The sequence below is a fragment of the Cupressus sempervirens genome, chromosome 4 (assembly GCF_028749045.1).
Source record: "Cupressus sempervirens isolate cs-2001-9-10 chromosome 4, ASM2874904v1, whole genome shotgun sequence".
NCBI classification, from domain to species: domain Eukaryota; kingdom Viridiplantae; phylum Streptophyta; class Pinopsida; order Cupressales; family Cupressaceae; genus Cupressus; species Cupressus sempervirens.
Window position 1 is genome coordinate 608,082,710 of NC_143121.1, and position 13,091 is coordinate 608,095,800.

General features: G+C 34.0%; 1 protein-coding gene across 2 annotated transcripts in view; it reads right to left on the reverse strand.

Moving 5' to 3' along the window:
- The window catches only part of LOC149562701 (DEAD-box ATP-dependent RNA helicase 38-like), a 66,908-nt gene extending 61,290 nt beyond the window's left edge, over positions 1–5,618 (reverse strand). Inside the window, exons 1-2 of one of the 2 annotated variants that reach the window (XM_089826141.1) lie at positions 5,378–5,601; positions 4,733–4,853 (exon numbers count right to left, since the gene is read on the reverse strand). The gene's annotated coding sequence lies outside the window, so the exon portion shown is untranslated. Of the gene's footprint in view, positions 1–4,732; positions 4,854–5,377 lie in introns of both variants that reach the window. The other variant, XM_089826140.1, reaches the window with a different exon arrangement.
- Between the last annotated feature and the right edge of the window lie 7,473 nt (positions 5,619–13,091).

Sequence of the window (13,091 nt, forward strand, 5' to 3'; positions counted from 1 at the left end):
TCGTCATCAAGCTATTAACCCACAAAGTCAAGATGAAATCAAGAAGGATCAAGCTCACGGGTTCACGAAGATGCAAGTGGTTCGAGTCAATTCCATGAGGAAATTCCGAAGGATGGAGAAAATCACAATGTTGGGAATACTCTACAAGCCAAGACTCTAAGCATGGAATAAGGATGATGAGGTGGCAATTGTTTGCCTCCAATTAAAAAATTTCAATTTCAAGCATGGTCAATAAAATTGCAGCAAGTGTCGTATTTTCTCATTGGCTATCAAAATCATTGTAAGTTTCTTATTGGGCCATAAATTGGTGCCTTTGTGTTATTGGTTGTGAATTTGGTAACCCTAATTAGGGTTTGTGGGAAAAAATCTTGGCCCTTGATCTTGATTCAATCTTGGCCCTTTGTTGTAACAAAACTACTATAAAAGACCAAGGCCTTCTCATTTGTAGGGGGTTAGATTGGAGGAACTTAGGAGATTAGCTAGAGATTAGAAGGTTAGAGTAGAATAGGTTAGCCAAGGGAGAGACTTGATGAAGTTGTTGCTATAATACTTTTCAAAGTAATGGATAATTCATTCTTGGTTTTTCATGGTGGGTTACTTAATATTGCTTTGTAGTATTGCATAGTTCCCTCAATCTTTCACTTGGAGTAGATTTATTTTCGTGTTAAGGTGGTTTAGTTGAGTGGAAGTTATTGTGGATGTTTTCTTATTTGACTCAAACATATCTGGGCCACTAGCCTCTTGTTGATGGTAAGGGTGCCTTGTGTGGTAAGTCAATGAACACTTAACTTCAATTGATGTTCAATCTTTGGTTTGCATCCAGATGATGGGATTGGAGAGGGGATATTGATGTGAAAATCAATTGTGTATTCCTTAGAAGCTTGACTAGGTGGGTGGAGTCGCTGGTGAGAGTACACCTAGTAGAGTCTAAGTCCATCCATGATTCCTTTCATTCCTAGTTAGATGTAGAAGTTGTAGTAGAAGTTAAGTTTAATTTGAAGTGAAAAAATTGCAAAATCAAATTACATTTTCATTTCACATTGTAGAGCCAAATCTTTAGAGGTGGAAGAGTTGATATCCATTGATGAATAGAGTAAGTCCCTTTCTGATAACTAGTGTATCACATCATAAAACTGAGTGAAGTCCACGATTAAGAAGGAATCTTGAAGTCATTTCATGATCTTTCTTTGCAAGCTTAGCATAAGAAATGACCTTATATCAAGAGAGGATTGAGTGTTTGATGTTTCTACTTGAAACATTAAGTATCTGATTCTATATGATGTAGTGGAACAAAACTCACATTAACAGGGTCCCACCACCTTTCTTGCAAGAGCTGCTTTCGCAATGTCAAACCAGTTTGAACCAAGTTCAAAGTGGTTCAGATCGTTCAAAAAGGTTCAAAAGTTCAAATATGTTCCTGGGTACAAAGGTTCAACACCTGTCAAATTATTAGGCTTTGATCGACAAAAAATTGGCTAAGGGTCGGGATTGACTTAGCGCAACTTTGTCGAATATACACTTGAAAGATTTTACATTGGGAGAGTCAAAACCAATGGTTCAAATTAAATTGAAAACTAACAACACCATAACTCCACTTCTCCCATCTCGTTCCATTCATTTATAATCCCAAACCTCTTCTCGTTGGAACATATCTTTGCTTCCATGGTTGAACAGACCATGCAAAACTCTCAGCCCTTGTCTAAAAACTTGGTTGATTCCTCTTGTTAAAGCGTCATCGATTGCTGCCTTGCCCTTGGTTGTAAACCTTCCCCACAAATCATTTATCCCTCCTCCCCCATTTATGAGTTGGGTCATTATTCTTTTTGATAGTCGCAGACCCCATTACACTTTGAAGCTTGCCGACATCTTGTCCTAAGGCGCCCTCCACACTTGGCCATTGACGAGCCAAGAACAAGAATGGAAATGGTTTGATCTTGATATATAAATTATTATTATTTGTTAAGTTCAAGTAGAGTTGAACCCCCAAGACCTCCCAAATTATTACTATTATTATTATTATTATTTATTAATATATAGTATATTATTATATAATCTTATAAGTATAATATAGGAAATATATGTAAATTTTATTACAATATATTTATTAATATTAATAAACCCTTGTTAATAGGGTTAGGAAGCTTCATCTCCCTGCAAACCCTCAAAGAAAGCGGTTTGGAGTGTTCTAGAGAAAGGATGGGTGAAGATAAACTTTGATGAGGCCTCCAAGGGGGGATCTAGACAAAATGGAGCTAAATGGATTGCTTTGTACCATAAAGGCAATATCCTAGTGAACAAATCTGCCTATTTAGGGGAAGCAACAAACAACACCACTGAGTTTAAAACCACACTTAATAGACTACAAGCAGTCAAAGAATTGAAATCAATCAGCCATGTCTTTAAGGGAACTCACTCATAAGAATCAATGTTGTATAGAGAATGGTAACATCCAATTGGAAATTCAATAGGTGGATCTATCCAACCCTAATATTGATCGATCAATTTCAAAATTTTAGAATTATACACACGTACTGTAAGGGAAATGGCCCAATGGCCCAGGAAAATGAATTGGCTAAAAGGATCCCGAAAGAGAAAGGCTCCCCACATGGCTTTCAATGAAGCATAATGGTTCTCTTTGGACAATATCCTATTTGATGATGATGGGGTGGAAAGTGAATAATGACTAAGAAGGTTACTCAACATATGTTATTTCCATGATTACAAGACAAGATCCCACGTGGTGATCACAACTAGCATCTAAATTATTTTGTCATCGTCATCTACTCCATGTGAAGATTGGTGAAGGGAGAATAGTTGAATACTTAGTCAGCAACCAAATGCACTTATGATAGTGCAATGATTTCAGGTCCTATCAAAGTGATATCCTCACATTAAAGATTGTTTTTGTTGTCCTTTGCATGGCCTTGGTTAGACAATTTAGGTGGATAAAGGACATTTTTCATTGCCAGTTAATTCTTCTTTGGTTGAAGACAATCGACTCATTACAGCGGCATGACTCAAGAAGATATTGGCAGATTGGGGTAAAGCTGCCTTTGAACTACCTTAGTCCTCATTTAGTCACCAGGTTTTTCTATTTTTCTCTAGCTCTCGACTTTGCCCTTTGCTTTGATGGATTCCCCTATCAAGTTGATCTCGGATAAGATGCAAATGTCATTCATGAGCAAGGTGAAGATGAAGTGGCTCAAAATTGTGACCAATTACTCACAAGAGCTGGTCATTCACACGATGAGGAAAATCTTGGTGGGTGAATTTCTCTTTACCAATCACCACTAAAGGGTTAATATTGAGATAACAGTACTGTTTTTGGTGGTGGTTTTTGCGGTGGTTTTATCTATGGGGGAGTCCAAGGTAGGGGCCAAGCTGTTATGCAGCAAAGTTTTCAAAGAATCATTTTTGACAACCAAGGAAATATGCAAGCTCAAAATGACTCGGTAAGAAATGATGAAAAAGATAGTGCGATGCAATAGGACTGTTACACAAATCACAATCTTCAAAAGTATCCAGCAGCAATCTGCAATGGATTCAAAAAAAATCATTTGCTGCTGCAAACATAACCTCCAACCAGAAAACATAGGTTTAAGCTTCTCCCAAAAGAAGCTACACCCAAAAATCGCCCCCGCCCCAAAAAAAAAAAGCTAGCAACATGCATATGTATATGTATGCATGATAAAGGTTCTCTTATAATTCTCATCCAACTGACCATCCCACTATGGAGGGGCGATATGGTACATAAAGAAGAGCAACCAAAGTGCCATCTGGATAAAGCCGAAGGTCAAAGGATGTGCTCCAATGCCCCTGAACTCTGAAGAGTTAAGGAGGCAATATGGTTGCCATAACTGTAGACCTCTGAACTTGTTAAATAGGCTCAAGGTGCCTTGTGCGATCTCCCACAGGTACTCCATAATAGCAACAAATGGTTTAAATGGAACTACAAAGGCATCACTTGAATATCTTGAGAGTTTAATTCTATATGTATGTTATTGAATTTCAAGCTGATTTATTGATAGTTGATACTAACCTACTTGCAGACTCAAGCTTAAGATACTAATCTGACAATACACATTTCCAACCATAATTTGAACACTAATTAGGAAAATTTAGGGTAAACCATGTAAGTCCTGATAGGAACACTACACTTAGTATGCCTGGACTGCAAATAGTTATGCGCATCTTAATGTTGAAGCACATCTAAAGCATGGAATATCCATTGCACAAAGAAGGTGACAGCAACATATAATTATTTGCAGGATTGATTAAAGTTGAGGTGTAGCGATTTGTATTAATAAGTAAATTCTAGTTTTTGTAGTAGATTCGAGTATCATTCAACTATATTTGGTGCTAGGCATGTTATGATCCCCATGATTAGTTTTTTAAGTGTGTATCATATAGGTTGAGTGGTTATTAAGAAGAGTCTAAATAGAAAAGAGCATTGGAATGTAGAGTCTTGTATTTGTGTCATTGCATCTGATTCCAAAAGCTTTCATTATGATAGCAAGCAAATGCGGCTCTGGCTAGACTAAGGGTGGGAAGCATTATGGTTCTTTATAGAAGCGTCAAAATATGGGCGCATTTCATTATAATTCTAATGTAATGAGAGGGCTGGTTTGTTGTGTTTTGGGCACATAAAGGATGGATTACAATAGCAGGCTCAAAACTGCCCCAAGAAGGGGCTTTATAGATTATATAAAATTGCAACGAAAAAATTCCATACCTGCTGCAAATCGCTGCAATCAGTTTGCCTTCATTCGTGAGCTGTTTGTGTCGAGGGCGGTAAAGATTCTGTCCCTTGGCAGCTAATTTTTTAATCTTTGCCCCGTGTTGGCTTTGTTGCACTTGTTTTGGGTTTCAACAAAAAAATGAAGGATTTAAATAACGCTGCGTAATATTAGAGATTTAATTCTAGTTAATATTAGAATTTTTTAATGAAAATTAATTACTAGCACTTGCAAATTAATATATGAAGATGGTCCGCTCTCTAATAACCAGTCTATGCGAAAATAGCTCTGGCAACCTTAGCAGTTACAGCATCAGTAGCTAGTGCCTATTCAATACAAACATAATAGAGCCGTGGGAAAATGACACGAAAATAACATCAAGAAAAAGGCAAACAAAATGAACAAAAAATTGAAAACCACCAAATAAATGTAAAGTACATTTCATATTTCAAAAATTGTGTACGGGAAGAAACAAATAAGAATCCTGCACTACTGTTACAATAATATGGTATATGAAAATAGCCATAGATGCCTTCATTTAATAGATAAGAGAATTGTTGTAGAATGAGGTAAAAAAGCAACAGAAATTGATACGGCCGCCTCCATAGAGAACCTCACTGAATCCATAGCATGAGACTAACCTCAAGACTTTGCACAAATTGTGTCGTGCTGTGAAAATTATGACGAAACTCTATCAAAGCAGATTGATTTCCTTTAAAGATGAAACAAAACTAATCTCCCTATTGGCGGCTCAATCATCAGGAAAAATGGGGATCTTAGAGCTCAAGGATTCTTTATTTGGACACAGGAATTTGCCTCTTAAACGAAGCTATTGCTTGCGAATTAAGAAAGACGCCAGGGGAGTAACGTTTTTATCGGCCCGAGAATTGTATAAATAGAGAGATGGATATATATTTTTAAAATTCTTACTAGTTAAAATATTAATAAAATATAGGCAAGAGCCTATGACACAATGGTAAATTGTGAGCCTCTTATTGAAGAGGTCTTAGGTTTGAATGTACTCACGCTTAACAAATAATAATAAACATAATAATTAATCTTGGCTTTGACCTCTTACCCATCAAATATATATATAGAATACCTATCAAAAATATGTATATTAATAAAATAATTATAATTAAACTTATTATAATATATTTTATTAGTATTTATTGAATTAAATGTTCTCAATCATTGTGAGAGGTTTTAGAGCATAAGTATCTATTCAGATAGGGAATGAATGAATGAAGGTATTTTAATGACGTCTACGAGACCAACCAGTGTATGGGACCCTTTTCATGTTCTTTGCAATGCCAACCTGCCTTTATGAGTCTGCTTTAAGAAGCCCATTGTTTTATGTAGTCTTCTTTTCTCAAAAATCTGGTGTAATTGGTCCTCCTTCAAATTGTCCTTGAACTACACCCGAATACCTTGGTATGTCGCACACTCGAAGTGTCATTTTGTTTGAACACATCCTTTATTGCAGTAGATGCATTTTTTCTTCCCAATCCTCCTTGGGCACTGTCCACCTCCCTATCTCACACCGTAAATGATGGGATCCCATTTGTAACTACCCCATTAACAGCCTATATTTACCTTTCATATCTACACAAAAGTAATTTTTAATCTCATGGCACCATGTGGGATTGAACTCTTTCACATATTGGGCCTTTTTCTTCCCTATTTATTTTGTCCACATGATTGCTTTAAAATTTTCCAACATGAACCTTTTTATCTCTTCATTGGTGTTAGTGCATTCTAGTATGTTAAGGTCTCACTTAATTAGTCATATTTTGTTTTGCTTCATCCATGTTTTCTTTCTTTGAGTTTGCTCCTCTTCAACCACTAGTTTGGGCCATCGTTGCTTGTCCATATTTTTCACCTTGTTTAAATAGCTTAACAGACGTATAACCATAGAGGCTTCCATCAGGAATGTCCCTACTTCAGCCACGAGGATCTTGTATGGTATAGATGATTTGACTTAAGGTTAGTAGTGATGAGGTTCTTTTGTATTCTTTCTATTTGCTTCCATTTGTGGTTCGATAGGTTACTCCCCCAAACCTCACATCAGTATAACACAATAGGGGTGACTAGCAGTCCAAGAAGAATCCCCTTGATTTTCCAATCCCAAAGCTCCACCTATCTACACATGTTTTACAACAAAAAGGAAGCCCTCCAACCCCCTTGTATCTGCTTAGCTCTATAAGTTTCCCAATTGAGCTTGTTGTTAAAGTCTCCAATTATTTATACTCTTCCACAATCTCAAGAGTATTTCCTTCAAATTGGAAGTCAACTTCTTGTTGTTTCTTTCTTAGAGAGAACACCATAACTTTGGTCTTGCTAGTGTTCATTTGCATCCCAACTCTGTGGCAAAATCTCTCTAATTTTTTCAAGTGTTCTCTTAGATCCTTGATTGTTTGTGCAATTAGGATAAGATCATTCTCATAAAGAAGCAACTTCAACACATATTTGGCAAGTTGAACTCCTCCCCCTGAAGTTTTATTTAACCATTCCTCCAACTTATCAATGTATAAGCCAAATAGGGTAGGGGAGAGAAGGCAGCCCTATTTAACCCCAATATCACCACTAAAACATTCTGACATGTCATCTTTCATTCTAATTCTAGCTCTAACATTCTCATAAAGTCTATGAACAGCTGCTCTAGGCTCATTTGGAATTTTAAGTTCCTACATTTGTTTCCAAAGTTTGTCTCCAAGAATAGTGTCAAAAGCATCTTTGAAATCCACAAAGCAACATAAAACCTCTTTACCTTGGATATGCCAAACCTTCTCAATAAGGGGTCCAAGAGTGATGCAACGATCAATCATAGAATATTTAGGTCTAAACCCAACCTGCCCTTTTGCTCTCTTTTCTTCTTTCTTAGCCTAGCAACTGATTCTGCACTCTATCATGCCTCTAAATAATTTTCCAAGGAGGGGATTTTACCATAATCATGCGGTAGTTAGATGGATTGTTGATATCTCCATTCTTTTGTAGAGTTATGACCATGTTGGTGATCCAACTTTTCGGAAAGTCATTTTGATTAACTTTGTTGAAAATATCTAGAATGTGCATAGCAAGATGTTTCATGCCCCACCTTAAAATTTCAGCTTGTAGCCCATCGATATCCTTTGCTTTATTACTTACTAGATTCTTTATTCCTTGCTTAATATCCTCTACCGAGAAAAGTTCAATAGAGGTGCTAATTCTAGGAGGTGTATTTATATCTTGGATTCTCTCATAAAGGAGTTTTGCATAATCAAACCACTGGTTGTCTATAATATTGTTTCTCATTTGTTTCTTCATTTGTTGTAGTTCTTCCAAAACCTCCTAGGATTGTGCTTCCCCAAAGAGATTAGCTCTTCTCTTCTTGTTATGACATATCTCTCCTTTTTAGCTCTTATCAACTTTTCATATGATATTTTCTTTTTCTTGTTTTATTCATCCTTTTTTAGTACCTTTTTTGTTGCCTTACACTCTTCATCATACCAAGGGTTTGAAGGGAAAGTGTTGTTGTCCCTCTTTTTAGATTGAGATCTTTTACATTTTTCTAAAGCTTTATGGATTACAGGGATGAGCTAGTTGCTGCAAATATGCTCCTTATTCACTTGTGAGATTCAAAGACGATGCTCCAATGCAGTCACAAATAACTCTTGATTTTTTGGGTTTAAGTTGATTTTCCCTTGAGAATTATTATTTTTGTGTAAGATGTTACCTTCTTCCTGCGCTCTCTAATTTTGAATATCCAATTTCACTAAGAGTGGCATGTGATCAAAATTCAACTTAATAGGACATGATCCAACTTTAAATTCTAGCAGTCTAGAAATAGAAGTTTAAGAACAAAGAATGTAGTCAACCATGCTATGATCATTGTAGGTCTTACAAGTGATACTTCTTGAGCTCAACCACTTTTCCATCTCATTAGAAATGATTAATTCATGCAATTTGCAAACTCCTAGCAGTTCAACCCATTGCCCTTCACATCTTCTAAGATCCTTTCCCACACATGATCCTCATTTTCCTCTAACCAAATAAGATTATCCTCTACTTCCTCCCTATTATCTAGCTAAATGGCCTAATTGTTTGTTTTCCTTGCATTGAAACCACCCATTAGAACTACTTCTCCTGAAGAGTCATAATTCAAGATGTCTTTTTTTTAAGTGGCATAAGGATCTTCATTGTTAAGACCATGCTTCTTGTAGAACTCAAAATTTTTTGAGGGAAAAATAGCAAGCAACTATCCATATTATAGTACCTTTTTCGACTAGTTTGAGCCACATATATTGCTTTTTTGGGTTTTCATTTTCTACTTTTATGGTGCTCTCCCAATCATTCTTGATTAACACCACAATCCCCCATGTCCATTTGTTGTTTCTGATCCTTTGTCAAAATTGCAATTGTAAAGTCTTTAAATAAACATTTATGCAAAATGTGCAAATATCAAATAAGAACTCTGGGAGAGCTTGAGTCTCTACCTTGTGCAAGGGTTTGAAGGTGAAAAAATGCATTGATAATGTTGTATAACAATAAGTTAATAGTCAAGGGCCCATTTGGCTATGGGAATAGGAATACATATTATAGATTTGTTATTCTAGAATAGAAAATGACAATATAGACCAAATTGAAATTTTTGAATAAAAAAATTTAACAATGCTCTCAAACTCATGTCTGACATCAATTTCTATGACTATGGGACTCTCATGAAGAAATAAAAGATCTAATTTTAGTCGCACGAAGAAATACTTTTTCCCCTTGTCAAATTTGTTGGCATTTTAAGACATATTTTGAAAATCTATGATTTTTGTTTGGTGGGCCACAATCACGAATCAACTCTTAGATTGTCATGGAAATGTAGGTCGATTATGGATGGCTATCACTATGACACGCAACAAGAAAGGATCAGGATGGCTCAGAGAAAATGTTGAGGAAAAATACCTTAGCTTTATGCAAAAGAAATTGACAAAGACCAAAACAACATATGAAAACTCAAGCACAAACACAAAAATAAAATTGGAATAGGAATACATATTCATGTTCCCAATTTTGATTTAGTGCACCCAAACGAAGAATTTGAAATTTTAAGAATTTACATATGCCCATTCCACTCGTGTTCTCATTTCCAAATGGGGCCTAAGAGAGAAGACATAAAGATAAGATTAACACTGTCTTTTTAAATAAAAATATCGTACTTTGTAAAAAATATATTATTTTTTAATATAAATTAAATATATGGGTTTGCATAATATGACTAGTAATTAAAGAAATAAAAATAAGAATATGTGCATAATAACTTTTAATCTGTATTTAGTGCGTAATTTATATAAAATATTTTATTTTCACTACTATTGATTTTTTGAAGACATATGGAATATTAGAATATGTATCACCTTGGCATTGTCAATAGTCACATTTGGCTAGATGTTGTTTAGTGACTCAAATTTATTTTTAAAAATATATTTGCTGGTCATATTTTTCTAACATGATAGGTAGGAAGTTAGTGAGATGGTTTTGAGCCACAATGTGTGCCTTTTTTTCTTACTCTTTGCCTCCTCTCTTGCTAGTGAAAAATTAATTAAGGTATTAGAACTCTTATAAATATATTTTTTAATTTTATTAATTTTAACCCTCTCTATATATAAAAAGAAAAGAAATATATATAAACAGTGAATTTTTAAAAAATTTAAAATTGAATTCAAAGACTAAAATTATAATATATTATATTTTCAATTAAATTTAAGTATTTACAAACACATGTCAATTTATAATTAACTTTTCATAATATAAACTCCTCTAATACAAAAATTAATAATTATACTTCTTTAATTCATTGTAATTAACTTTACTTTAAACAATAATTATTAACTAAGATCAATATAAAAATATAGTATTCTAATATAATTAACACTTAATGTTTTTGTTATAAACTAATCCTAATAAAATGCAAATCTTGCAAATACTTTAACTAAAATTCATTATATTGTCCAGTCCTTAGGAACTTTGCAATCGTTGGAAAAGACTATTACCAACATGAAGTTGGGAAAGTGGACATGTTGCCAAAGTTTAAAAATATATATTAAATACATTCTCATAACTATTAAATATATTCTTAAATCCTATTTTTTCTTTCTAGAAAATATGGTAAATGCCAAAAATTACCTCCAGCTAATCAAAAAATAAGAATATGTACACATAGTTCATTTTAAAAACCAAACTTTAGAAAGTATCACACAAACATTAGTTTTTGTAACAAATAATAATCATCCATGGGACAAGGGGGGTCCATGGGGAACATTAGTTCCCTCACTTATATAAGGGAGGGACTAATAAGGTGCATAAATAATTTGATACTATGAGCTATTATTTCATATAATACAATGATTTAATGGTAGAACAATTACAAATACATTTTTTTAAATTCAAAATGCAATTCTAATTAGAAACATTCAAGCAAATAAAATTTAACTTGAAAACAAAGAGAATAAACTTAAAAATAAAGAGGAGACATGCAATTAAACCACATCCATGATTTTTGGATCACAAGTGTGAACTTTTAAGATCATGCTTTAGAGAGTTAGTTCCATTCCTCAAACTTTACAAATTGCAATGAATACATGTCTTGTTTGACAAAGAAATACAAATCATTTACTATAATCTTTTTGGTTGTCCATCCGATATTCCAAGTATACACATATAATGAAATTGTTTACCAAAATTACAACACAATGTGTAATGTACTAAGATTAAAAATAAATAGTTACAGACACCTAATTATTTTTTATGTACTAATACTTATTATATTTTAGTGGAAATTAATATTTGTGAAAATGTAAAGATTTGTGTTAAAAAGTAAGAGAATATAGATTTGAGAATATGAAGACGTTGTTTTAAAAAGGAAAAAATTGTGTGTGTGTGTGTGTGTGTGTGTGTGTGTGTGTGTGAGAGAGAGAGAGAGAGAGAGAGAGAGAGAGAGAGAGAGAGAGAGAGGGAGGGAGGGAGGGAGGGAGGGAGAGAGAGAGAGAGAGAGAGAGAGAGAGAGAGAGAGAGAGAGAGAGAGAGAGAGAGAGAATATCAAATTATTATTTTATAAATAACAAAAATATGATGAACTATATTAGGCATAAACCAACAAAAATGACGAAAGTATTAAAAAAGTAGGGCATTCAGGAAACTTCATCGAAATCAATAAAAATAAAATAAGTTCACTTGCGAATAACCCCAGACATAGACTTTCCCCAAATACCTCAATGAATCTTTCTCAGACAACAAGGGGGAGCGATCTACGAGTTAAAAATCATTTTGATGTACTCTTTGCAATCCAAGAAGAATAGCAAAATTGTAAAACATCAAAAAGGATGAATGGTTTTGAAACCCTAATCAAGCTTCAAGAAAAATGAAGTGCAGTCATTATCAAAAACGAAAAGAATAACGAAGAAGATGGTTGGAAGCTAGTTAAAAATAGAAAGTATAGAAACCATAGCGATGAAAAGCCAATCACAAAACCCCATACCGGGAAAGAAGGCTTGGATCAATGATTAAATAACCAAGAAGCCTTTTTCAAGAAAAATAAATATATCATCAGTGGAGGTAAACAAGATAAGCCTATCCCTAATCTTAATAAGTAGAGCACTTATATGATATCTCAATCCATAAAGATCTCAGAACCCAATAATATACCCTTAGGATCTTCCAAACCCTATCTAATCCAATCTAAATCCCTAGCAAAAAAGCAAAAATCATTCATGTCTGTATTGAAATACCCCATTGATAAATCAAGTAAGAAGGTAACAAAGACATCCCAACCACATGTTTATATTCCCCCACATAGGAAAAAGTAGTTTGAAACAAATAAGCAAATTGAATTTACAAACCCTCATCAAAGAAAAACAAACAATGTTGAAAACATTGAAACTATTATCATTAGCAACGAACACAGTGAAGCAAAATGGTGGGAATGCTTTGATCTAAGAATCTACGCAATATGGTCCTTATATATTAGAAAAACTCTAACTGTAAATTTTTATATATAACCCTAACCTAGAGGGATAAACCCTCTTATACCAACATTAATTTTCATATAGAAATAATTTTATAACTATAATCCAACATTAAACTATAATTATAGCACTAAAACATATCCCTATAGAATAAACCCTATTTATACCGAAAAATATTTTCGAAGTATAATTTCTTTGTTTTTGAATCAATATGAGTTTTTTTTTCTACTTGAAAAGATAAACCATCCTAATTTTCATCCTTAGCTAACCCTAATAACAACCCCTACCTTAGCCCTAGCCCCAACAATGATGTACAATATAACTATAATCCAACATTAAACTATAATTATAGCACTAAAAC